At 55.9% G+C, this 10,802-nt stretch overlaps 2 pseudogenes; both read left to right on the forward strand.

Annotated features, from left to right (window-relative positions):
* The first annotated feature begins 3,264 nt into the window (after positions 1 to 3,264).
* On the forward strand, positions 3,265 to 5,082 carry LOC144771340 (18S ribosomal RNA; annotated as a pseudogene).
* Positions 5,083 to 5,566: 484 nt separating this feature from the next.
* Positions 5,567 to 5,693, forward strand: LOC144771190 (5.8S ribosomal RNA; annotated as a pseudogene).
* Positions 5,694 to 10,802: the final 5,109 nt, after the last annotated feature.

The raw sequence follows: 10,802 nt of genomic DNA on the forward strand, positions 1-10,802 counted from the left end.
CCAAGAGCTCCTGCGGGCTTCCCCGTGCCTGAGGCCCAGCCAGGGTCTCAGAGTTCCCCGGGAAGCGGAGTCCATAGCCCTGCTAGGGCAGGCGGGAGCCCTACCTGGAAGGCTCGGGGCAGGCAGATGGGCATCCTTTCGGTTTCAGCCATCTGGTGGCACCTATCTCCTTGGCCACCTGGTCGCACGCAATGCTTTCCAATAGGGTGACCAGATGGCTAGGCTGGGCTGCCCTGAAAGTCACGATGGGGGCTCATTCGCCTCCCAGATCCCAGCCAGGGCTCCAGGAGGTCATGCTCATCTGCGCCTAGGGTCCCCTGAGCCTAGTGGTGCGCACGGGTTCCCAAAAAGAGGGATAGCCTTCCTCCGGATTACTAGGAGCAGGGTACGCCGGGACAACCCTCCCGGGCTGGTGGTTCTCAGATGGGGACCAGATGGGCTGGGCTGGCTGGGCCCGGACAACACCTCTCCTCCATCCGGGGCATGGCAAAGTGCCAGGGACGGGCTTCATCGGTCCCGGGCAGTCCACCCCCAGGTGTCCTGGCCCGAGAGCGTCTGCGGGCCTCCCAGTGCCTGAGGCCCAGCTGGGGTCTCCAAGCTCCCGGGAAGCAGAGCCCCAGCGCACTGCAAGGACAGGCGACAGCCCTCCTACAGAGGCTCGGGGCATGTAGATGGATGTCCTTTTGACACGGCCATCTGGTCGCACCTATCCCCTTTGCCATCTGGTCACACTGAATGCTTTCCAATGCTGTGACCAGATGGCCAGGCCAGCCTGGTAGTCCTGATGGGGACTCATTTGCCTCCCCGATCCCAGCCAGGGCTCTAGGAGGCCAGACGGGTCCGCGCATATGGTCCCCTGAGTCTCTGTGTGCGCACGGGTTCTCAGAAAGAGGGGTAGCCTTCTTCTGGATTACTAGGGGCAGTTCCCAGCTGGGGACCATATGGGCTGGGCCTGGGCAACACCTCCAAGGCATCCGGGGCTCCATCCTCCGCCCTACAGCGTGGCAAAGTGCCCGGGAAGGGCTCCATGGGTCCTGGGCAGTCCTCCCCCAGGCATCCGGGTCAGGGAGATCTGGTGGTGGTCCACCCTGTGCATGAGGCCCAGCCGGGGTCACCAAGCCCCCCGGGCAGATGGGCATCCTTTCGGTTCCAGCCATCTTGTGGCACCTATCCCCTCGGCCATCTGGTCGCACGCAATGCTTTCCAACCAGATGGCTGGACTACCCTGAAAGTCCCGATGGGGGCTTGTTTGCCTCCCAGATCCCAGCCTGGGCTCCAGGAGGTCGGGCGCATCTGGGCCTAGGGTCCCCTGAGCCTAGTGGTGCGCACAGGTTCCCAGAACGAGGGGTAGCCTTCCTCCGGATTACTAGGAGCAGGGTACATGGGACAACCCTTCCGGGCTGGTGGTTCTCAGATGGGGACCAGATGGGCTGGGATGGGCCCGTACAACACCTCCCACCATCCGGGGCATGGCAAAGTGCCCGAGACGGGCTCCATTGGTCCCGAGCAGTCCACCCCCAGGTGTCCTGGCCCAAGAGCTCCTGCGGGTCTCCCAGTGCCTGAGGCCCAGCAGGGGTCTCCAAGCCCCCGGGTAGCAGAGCCTCCGCACCCTGCAATGGCAGGTAGGAGACCTCCTATGGAGGCTCAGGGCATGCAGATGGACGTCCTTTTGGCCCCGGCCATCTGGTTCACCTACCCCTTGGCCATCTGGTCGCACACAATGCTTTCCAATGCTGCGACCGTATGGCCGGGCTGGCCTGGAAGTCCTGATGGGGGTTCATTTGCCTCCCCGATCCCAGCCAGGGCTCCAGGAGGCCGAGCTGGTCCTTGCATAGGGTCCCCTGAGTCTCTGTGTGCACACGGGTTCCCAGAAAGAGGGGTAGCCTTCCTCTGGATTACTAGGGGAAGTTCTCAGCCGGGGACCAGATGGGCTGGGCCCGGGCAACACCTCCAAGGCATCCAGGCCTCCCTCCTCCGGCCCACGGCATGGTAAAGTGCCCGGGATGGACTCCATGGGTCCTGGGCAGTCCTCCCCCAGGCATTTGGGTCTGAGAGCTCTGGCGGTAGTCCATCCTTTGCCTGAGGCCCAGCCGGGTCTCTGAGCCCCCCAGGGTTCCTGAGCGCTGCAAGGACTGGCGGGAGCCCAATCGTGAAGGCTCGGGTTGGGCAGATGGGAAGCCTTTTGGTCCCAGCCATCTGGTCGCACCTTTCCCCTCGGCCATCTGGTCGCACACAATGCTTTCCAGATGGATGGGCGGCCCTGGATGTCCCGAAGAGGGCTCATTTGCCTTTCCAATACCAGCCAGGGCTCCAAGAGGTTGGGCGCCTCTGTGCCTAGGGTTCCCTCTGTCACTCGAAGCGAACGGGTTACCAAAGAGGGGGGTAGCTTTCCTCCAGGTTACATGGGGCAGGGTATGCAAGAACCTCCCGGGCTTGCGGTTCTTTGCCAGTGACCAGATGGGCTATGCCCGAACAAAAACTCTCCTCTGTCCGTTGGCTCCATCCTCCAGCTCACAGCATGGTAAAGTGCCTGGGACAGGCTCGATGGGTATTGGGCAGTCCTCCCCCGGGCTTCTGGGCCCAAGAGCTACGGCAGTCCACCACATGCCTGAGGCCCAGCCGGTGTCCCTGAGCCCCCTGGGAAGCGGCATCACCGAGCCCTGCAAGGGCAGGCTGGAGCCCAATCGTGAAGGCTCGGGATGGGCAGATGGCAGTCCTTTCTGTCACGGCCATCTGGTCGCACCTTTGCCCCTCTGCCATCTTATTGCATGCAGTGCTTTCCAATGGGGCGACCAGAAGGCCGGGCTGCCCTGGAAGTCCCGATGAGGGCTCATTTTCCTCCCTGATCCCGGCCAGGGCTCCAGGAGGTCAGGTGTGTCTACACCTAGGGTCCCCTCAGTCTCGTGATGCGCATGGGTTACCAGAAAGGGGGGTAACCTTCCACCGGATTACTGGAGGCAGGGTACTCTAGAACCCCTCTTGTCCAAGTGGTCCTCAGCCAGCAGCTGTGCGGGCCAGGACGTTGCCCCAGCCCGGGGTCCATCCCAGGACCTGCTGTGTGGCCTCGACCCACCTCTCCCTCCCGGGGGAGACGGCTGGGGCTGCCGGTGCCAATGCAACTGCACCTCTCCACACCCCTCCAGTGAGCCCTCCCCCCATGGCAGGTGGGCTCCTTCCTCTGGCAGGCTCCCGAGAGGGAGGGGTGTGTGAAGGTTGCCAGTTGTGGAGATGGGCATGCGGTCCCACCCCATCAGCAGGTACAGCAACCTGGTTTATCTTGCCAGTAGCATATGCTTCTCAAAGATTAAGCCATGCACGTTTAAGTACACACGGCTGGTACAGTGAAACTGTAAATGGCTCAATGAATCAGTTATGGTTCCTTTGAGCGCTCCATCTGTTACTTGGATAACTGTGATAATTCTAGAGCTAATACATGCTGACGCACGCTGACCTCCCAGGATGCTTGCATTTATCAGACCAAGAACAATTCGGGCTCGCCCGGCAGCTTTGGTGACTCTAGATAACCTCAGACCGATCGCACGTCCCTGTGTCAGCGACATTACATTCGGATGTCTGCCCTATCAACTTTCGATGGTGCTTTCTGTACCTACCATGGGGACCACAAGTAACGGAGAATTAGGGTTCGATTCTGGAGAGGGAGCCTGAGAAACGTCTACCACATACAAGGTAGGCAGCAGGCACGCAAATTACCCACTCCCGAATCGGGGAGGTGGTGACGAAAAATAACAATACAGGACTCTTTTGAGGCCCTGTAATTGAAATGAGTACACTTTAAATCCTTTAACGAGGATCCATTGGAGGGCAAGTCTGGTGTCAGCAGCCACAGTAATTCCAGCTCCAATAGCGTATATTAAAGGTGCTGCAGTTAAAAAGCTTGTAGTTGGATCTTGGGATCAAGCTGGCAGTCTGCCGCGAGGCGAGCTACTGCCTGTCCCAGCCCCTGCCTCTCGGTGCCCCCTTGAAGCTCTTGACTGAGTGTCCTGGGGGTCCGAAGCGTTTACTTTGAAAAAAGTAGAGTGTTCAAAGCAGTCAGGCCACCTGAATACTTCAGCTAGGAATAATGGAATATGACTCCAGTTCTATTTTGTTGGTTTTTGGAACTAGGGGCATCATTAAGAGGGACGGCCGGGGGGATATTCGTATTGTGCCACTAGAGGGGAAATTCTTGGACCAGCGTAAGACGAACCAAAGTGAAAGCATTTGTCAAGAATGTTTTCATTAATCCAGAACGAAAGTCAGAGGTTCGAAGACGATCAGATACCGTCGTAGTTCCGACCAGAAACAATGCTGACTAGCGTTCTGGTGGCATTATACCTATGACCCGCCGAGCAGCTTCCGGGAAACCAAAGTCTTTGGGTTCTGGGGGGAGTATGGTTGCAAAGCTGAAACTTAAAGGAATTGACAGAAGGGCACCACCAGTAGTGGAGCTGCGGCTTAATTTGACTCAACATGGGAAACCTCACCCGGCCTGGACACAGAAAGGATTGACATATTGATAGCTCTTTATCGATTCTGTGGGTGGTGGTGCATGGCCGTTCTTAGTTGGTGGAGCGATTTGTCTGGTTAATTCCGATAATGAACAAGACTCCTTCATGCTAACAGGTTACCCGACCCCTAGCGGTCGGAGTCCAACTTCTTAGAGGTACAAGTGGCGTTCAGCAACACAAAATCGAGCAACAACAGTTCTGTGATGCCCTTAGATTTCTGGGGCTGCACGTGCACTACACTGAACCGATCAGTGTGTGTCTACCCTTCGCCGACAGGTGCAGGTAATCCGCTGAACCCCGTTCGTGATAGGGATTGGGGATTGCAATTATTTCCTATGAACGAGGAATTCCCAGTAAGTGCGGATCATAAGCTCGCGTTGATTAAGTCCCTGTCCTTTGTACACACCGCCCATCGCTACTACCGATTGGATGGTTTAGTGAGGTCCTCGGATCGGCACTACCGGGGTCGGCAATGGCACTGGGGGAGCGCCGAGAAGATGATCAAACTTGACTATCTAGAGGAAGTAAAATTCGTAAAAAGATTTCCGTAGGTGAACCTGCGGATGGATCATTAACGGCGGAGTGTTCTTTGAGACCAACGGTACCAGCCCAAAGCCCTCGGCTGCCTCCTGCAAGCACACAACGTAGGCAGAGTGGTCTGCAGCTACATGGGGCGCTCGGGTGAGGACCGGGACTTTGGCGGGCCTCTTCCCCCCCAGGGAGGGCCCAACCAATGCGTTTGGGACCGGGGACGGGGGCAGCCCCCATCCCCTGTCCCTCTCTGAGACTGAACCCAAGCTCACCCGGCATGACTCCCCCCTACGAGGGGGGAAACCGAATGCAGTGCATCCCCAGGCTGGTACCACCCCCCCTCAAAAGGCCCTGGCACTGACTGGACCTCCTGCACCTGAGTCCCGGTGCAGTCTGACTCCCAGAGAGGAAGCCTCGAACAGGGTTCCCGTACCGTGTCACTGCGAAGGCAGCAGACAGACGGCATTGCCTTCCACCCACCTCTCTTTCGCCCACAGGTGGGCAAATGTTTTCAAAAAGTTGCCTTTGACTCTTGGTGGTAGATCACTCGGCTCGCTAGAATTAGTGTGAATTGCAGGACACATTGATCATCGATACTTCAAATGCACCTTGCGGCCATGGGTGCCTCCGGGGGCTACGCCTGTCTGAGGGTCGCTCATTCGTCAATTTGCCCCGGGGCTTGCACGGGACATGGGTGGGGCTGTCACAGGGTTTGTTCCACTTCTCTTTGTCCCCCCACAAGGTCAGACCCCCGATCGCCTGTGGCAGGGTCCCTCAACGGGTCCTGCCACGGAGGTACGCCGCTGGCGTGCCTAGCCCTGAGAAGAGGCTTGGCGACAGCTCCGCCCCAGGCCTGTCCCAACATGCCTGGCTACGTGCTGTCCGTGGCTGTCTGTGGTATCCCACCGGTTGCCCGCGTGCACGAGCCTCGGGCGCCCATCTCCGCAGTCAGCTTCCCAGCGAGGGCGAACCCCCTCCAGATCTGATCCAGGGAAAGAGGGCACGCGTTGCCAGGGACTCCAGGCCCCTGCTCTGGCAGGGAACAGTCCTTCCCTGGCTCCTCCTTAACGCTTTGGCATTTTATTCCGACTACGGTCTCAGATCAGACGTGATGACCCACAGAATTTAATCATATTACCAAGCGGAGGAAAACAAAACTAACCAGGGTTTCCTTAGTAATGGCGAGTAAAGAGGGAAGAGCCCCGCGCTGAATTTCTGCCCGGTAGTGGGCGCGGGAAATATGGCATACAGAAGACTGACTCCCGGTGACGCTCAGGGGGCCCAAGTCCTTCTGATCGAGTCTCACCCCACGGATGTGTTAGGCCGGTAGCAGCCCCTGGTGTGCCGGGATCGGGTCTTCCCAGAGTCAGGTTGCTTGGGAATGCAGCCCAAAGCGAGTGGTAAACTCCATCTGAGCTTAAAAATGAGTGCGAGACCGATAGCCAACAAGTACCGTAAGGGAAAGTTGAAAAGATCTTTGAAGAGAGAATTCAAGAGGGCGTGAAGCCGTCGAGAGCTAAATGGGTGGTATCCGTGCAGTCTGCCTGGAGGATTCAATACATGGGAAGGTCGGTGGCCCGGGAGTTCCGGATCCAATCCACGGGACCGGCGCCTGGGCCCTATCCCGCACCCGCAGAGTGCATTTCCTCCGCGGCGGTGCGCCATGACTGGCTCCTGGTCAACTGGTAAGGCTTCGGGGTGGCAGGTGGCCCTCCCCTCCAGAGGAGGGTGTTACAGCCCCCCTGGCAGCAGCTTCACCGTGTCCGCAGGGCAAAGGGTGATTTGACCGCCTCCGTGCCCTCCACCAGGCACCTGTTCCCGGCCGCCCCTCCCACCGGTTGCCCGCGCGCTCAAGCCTCGGGCGCCCATCTACGCAGTCAGCTTCCCAGCGAGTGCAAAACCCCTCCAGATCTGATCCAGGGAAAGAGGACACGCGCTGCCGGGACTCCAGGCCCCTGCTCTGGCAGGTAACTGTCCTTTCCTGGCTCCTGCTTAACGCTTTGGTGTTTATTCTTACTATAGTCTCAGATTAGACGTGATGACCCACAGAATTTAAGCATATTACCAAGCGGAGGAAAACCAAACTAACCAGGGTTTCCTTAGTATCGCCGAATAAAGAGGGAAAAGCCCCGCGCCGAATTACCGCCCGGTGGTGGGCGCGGGAAATGTGGCATACAGAAGACTGACTCCCCGGTGACGCTCAGGGGGCCCAAGACCTTCTGATCGAGACTCACCCCACGGATGGTGTTCGGCCGGTAGCAGGCCCTGGCATGCCGGGATCGGGTCTTCTCAGAGTCAGGTTGCTTGGGAATGCAACCCAAAGCGAGTGGTAAACTCCATCTGATGCTAAAAACGAGCGCGAGACCGATAGCCAACAAGTACCATAAGGGAAAGTTGAAAAGATCTTTGAAGAGAGAGTTCAAGAGGGCGTGAAGCCGCTGAGAGGTAAACGGGTGGGGTCTGTGCAGTATGCCAGGAGGATTCAATACGTGGGAAGGTCGGTGGCCCGGGAGTTCTGGATCCCCTCCATGGGACCGGCGCCTGGGCCCTATCCCGTACCTGCAGAGTGCATTTCCTCCACGGCAGTGCGCCGTGACTGGCTCCAGGTCAGCTGGTAAGGCTGACTCGGCAAGTCAGATCCAAAACTTCGGGATAAGGATTGGCTCTAAGGGCTGGGTTGGTCGGGCTAGGGCACGAAGAGGGGCTCGGCACGCGCCAAGGCTGGACGAGGCACCACCCTCCAGGGCCGTGGCATCTCTGGACGTGAGCCGGGCCCTTCCTGTAGATCACCCCAGCTGCGGTGGTCGCCTCTCACAGTGCCCCCTCCCCGGGGGTGCGGGCCGGCATTCTGCCTCAGCTGGCACCTACCAGCTGACTTAGAACTGATGCAGATCAGGGGAATCCAACTGTTTAATTAAAACAAAGCATCTAGAAGACCTGAGACGGGTGTTGAAGCAATGTGATTCCTGCCCAGTGCTCTGAATGTCAAAGTGAAGAAATTCAATGAAGCGCGGGTAAACGGCATGAGTAACTATGACTTATATCGCAGAAAACCCCACTGATATAAGTCCTGCACCAGCAAGTGTACCAACAAATGAACCAGCAAGTGAACTCAATAATGAGCCTATGAACTCTGCTCAAGATGAGCACCAGAATTCTTCAGTAGGGTACAAGATAACAAAAAAAGAGAAGAAAAACGGAAGGCTTATTCGGACGCACAAGAAAAATTATGCCAAAGCAAAGGGCAGCTATAACGAATACCAGGCAATGTTTAAAAAAACAAAAAAGAAAATTGCCAGGATTATCACTGATGGGGCAGAAGATGCCACTTGCCAAATCAGTGCTGATGAAATCTTTCAATACTACAAAAACATAATTGAGAAAGAAAACAAGAAAAATCCTAATTTCATGCCGATTGATCGGATACCAGGGGATTACGAAATTAGAAATCTATGTAAAGAAATGACACTGCTTGAAATAACTTATGCCTTCGAGAACTCCAATTTAAAGAAAGCAGTGGGGCCTGATAAGATTGGTCTGAAAACCTTGTATAAAGTTCATAGCAGGCAACCAAGACTACTGCCCAGAATTCTATTGTCTTAGTTGTTGATGGGAAGAGTAGCAGAAATTATCAAAAAGAACCGATCAATTTTAATACCCAAGAATGTACCAATTAGTCAACTTAAAAAAATCAGTAACTGCGTCCAATTACCATCGGTACTGCATTCATGAAGTTATTCACAAAAATACTAACTAAAAGAGTCTCAATTTTTAGGTCTCGCCTATGCAGCGCGCATTCGCAGCATAGGAGGAGACCTAATGCCATCGACAGAGCTTTTTCAGCAAAGAAGCGCAACCATTGCATTGCAACGCGTGCACATCTTGGCGATTTCATTTTGGGAGCGAGCAGCGCCATATGGTGGCGCCATATGGTTGCACACTCCCGAAAGGAAAACACCCATGCCCCCTCCCCCTGCTGCCACTTTCACTGCCGCGCTGGTGGCGTGGCTTTACCAGCAGCACCTGGGCCCAGTTACAGGGCCCAGCCAGCATATGGGTGATGCAGGGACAGCAGGGTCTTCCCGGGCCAATGGACTTTTTATTTCTGTCTGACTCACCCTCAGCCAGCGATCAGGCACAGCAGCAGACCGGCAGTCATAGCACGCTCCCATATGGCTTCAGGGAGGACGTCTCCATTCACAGCAGGGCGCGGGGAGCGCACCAGGCGTCACGGCTAATGGGGGCGTGGCTGAGCATTAATCTTCCTCCTATGCGCCGGCTCCAGCACACGAGCGGCCGCATTTACCCCACAGTAGCAGCAGGGGGTGCAGCTTGGATGATCCTGTGTCAGCGCTGATGAAAGGCAGATGCAGGGCTGTTGTGGTGGGCACGCGAGCAGACACCACAGCTTTCTCAGACGGCGTGGAGCACCATCGCTGGCCTCGCAGGTGAGGCGGATGAGGCATCAGAGTTCAACCGGCCTCGTTGCCAGTGTAGCACGGTGTGGACTAGAGCAGTTTGGCCTTGCGCAGCGCTGAAATAATAACACGCCACTCCTATTGCTGTGTGTGGCTGGAAGACCCTGAGCAGTCTTCCGGCGTTTATTTATCTCCTCAGGATGAGCCCGCCCCGAGGAGTGCATGCCAGTGTTACATTGTAGAGGAGAGCCAGAACGGCTCACTGCAACATGGACATGTAGAGCTTGGTCTGTATTTAAGCCAGGGAGGCTCTTCAGTAAATTCCATTCACTGTTTGTTGCTTATGGGGCAGCAGCAATGTATCATTTGAGGTAACAGTCCATTTCTAAAGTACAAAACTCCACTTCTGATAAACACCGAAAGTTTACTAACACTTGGCATTGCAAAGTTACTCCATGCAGCCGCGTGGGCCGGGCCCACATGACACTACTTTAAAGAGCTCTTCCTATGCATTTTATTATCACCGAATACATTAGAGAGTCACGCGGTCAGTTACTAATCCAGCTCGTTCGTGTTATATACAATTGACGCATATATTAGGATAAGAAAAACATGTGCTTTTTTGCTTACATTCTGAAATTTTTACTGTACCTCATACTCCTTTTAATGCACTTCTTGGATATATGTGTGCACTTTACCCTGGTCCAATTACAGTGTAAGTTAAGTGTCTAGACACATGTTGGACAGTCCAGCCCGAACTGCCAAGCCATGTCTTCCCTGGACCGGAATCAAGCTTCCCAGGACCGGTTTCTGGCATTACAGCCGTCTTAAGCCGGGCTTCTTGACTCCAGTGTCAAAGTGAGCAAGGGACTCGCGTCTGAGCATAAGTGTGGCAGGGTATGATCAGACGTGAGTCCTTTGCTCACTTTGCCACTGGAGTCAAGCAAGCCCGGCTGAAGACGGCTGTAATGCCAGAAACCGGTCCTGGGAAGCTTGATTCCTGTCCAGGGAAGACATGGCTTGGCAGTTCGGGCTGGACTGTTCCCATGAGGCACAGGGTCAGACTGATTTGCATATGGCCATGTCTGAACTGGGGTGGTGGAGTGAGTTAAAGAACGGTGATGGATTAAACCCAGATCAGTTGACTGGGGGTGAGTGTTTGTATTGTCAACGCTCCGTCCATCACCACCTTTGTTTTTTCTTTGTTCGCCCTAAGTTGGCAGGGTATGCTCAGACGTGAGTCCCTTGCTCACTTTGCCACTGGAGTCAAGCAAGCCCGGCTGAAGACGGCTGTAATGCCAGAACCCGGTCCTGGGAAGCTTGATTCCGGTCCAGGGAAGACATG

Source organism: Lissotriton helveticus, chromosome 7, assembly GCF_964261635.1.
Source record: "Lissotriton helveticus chromosome 7, aLisHel1.1, whole genome shotgun sequence".
NCBI lineage: Eukaryota > Metazoa > Chordata > Amphibia > Caudata > Salamandridae > Lissotriton > Lissotriton helveticus.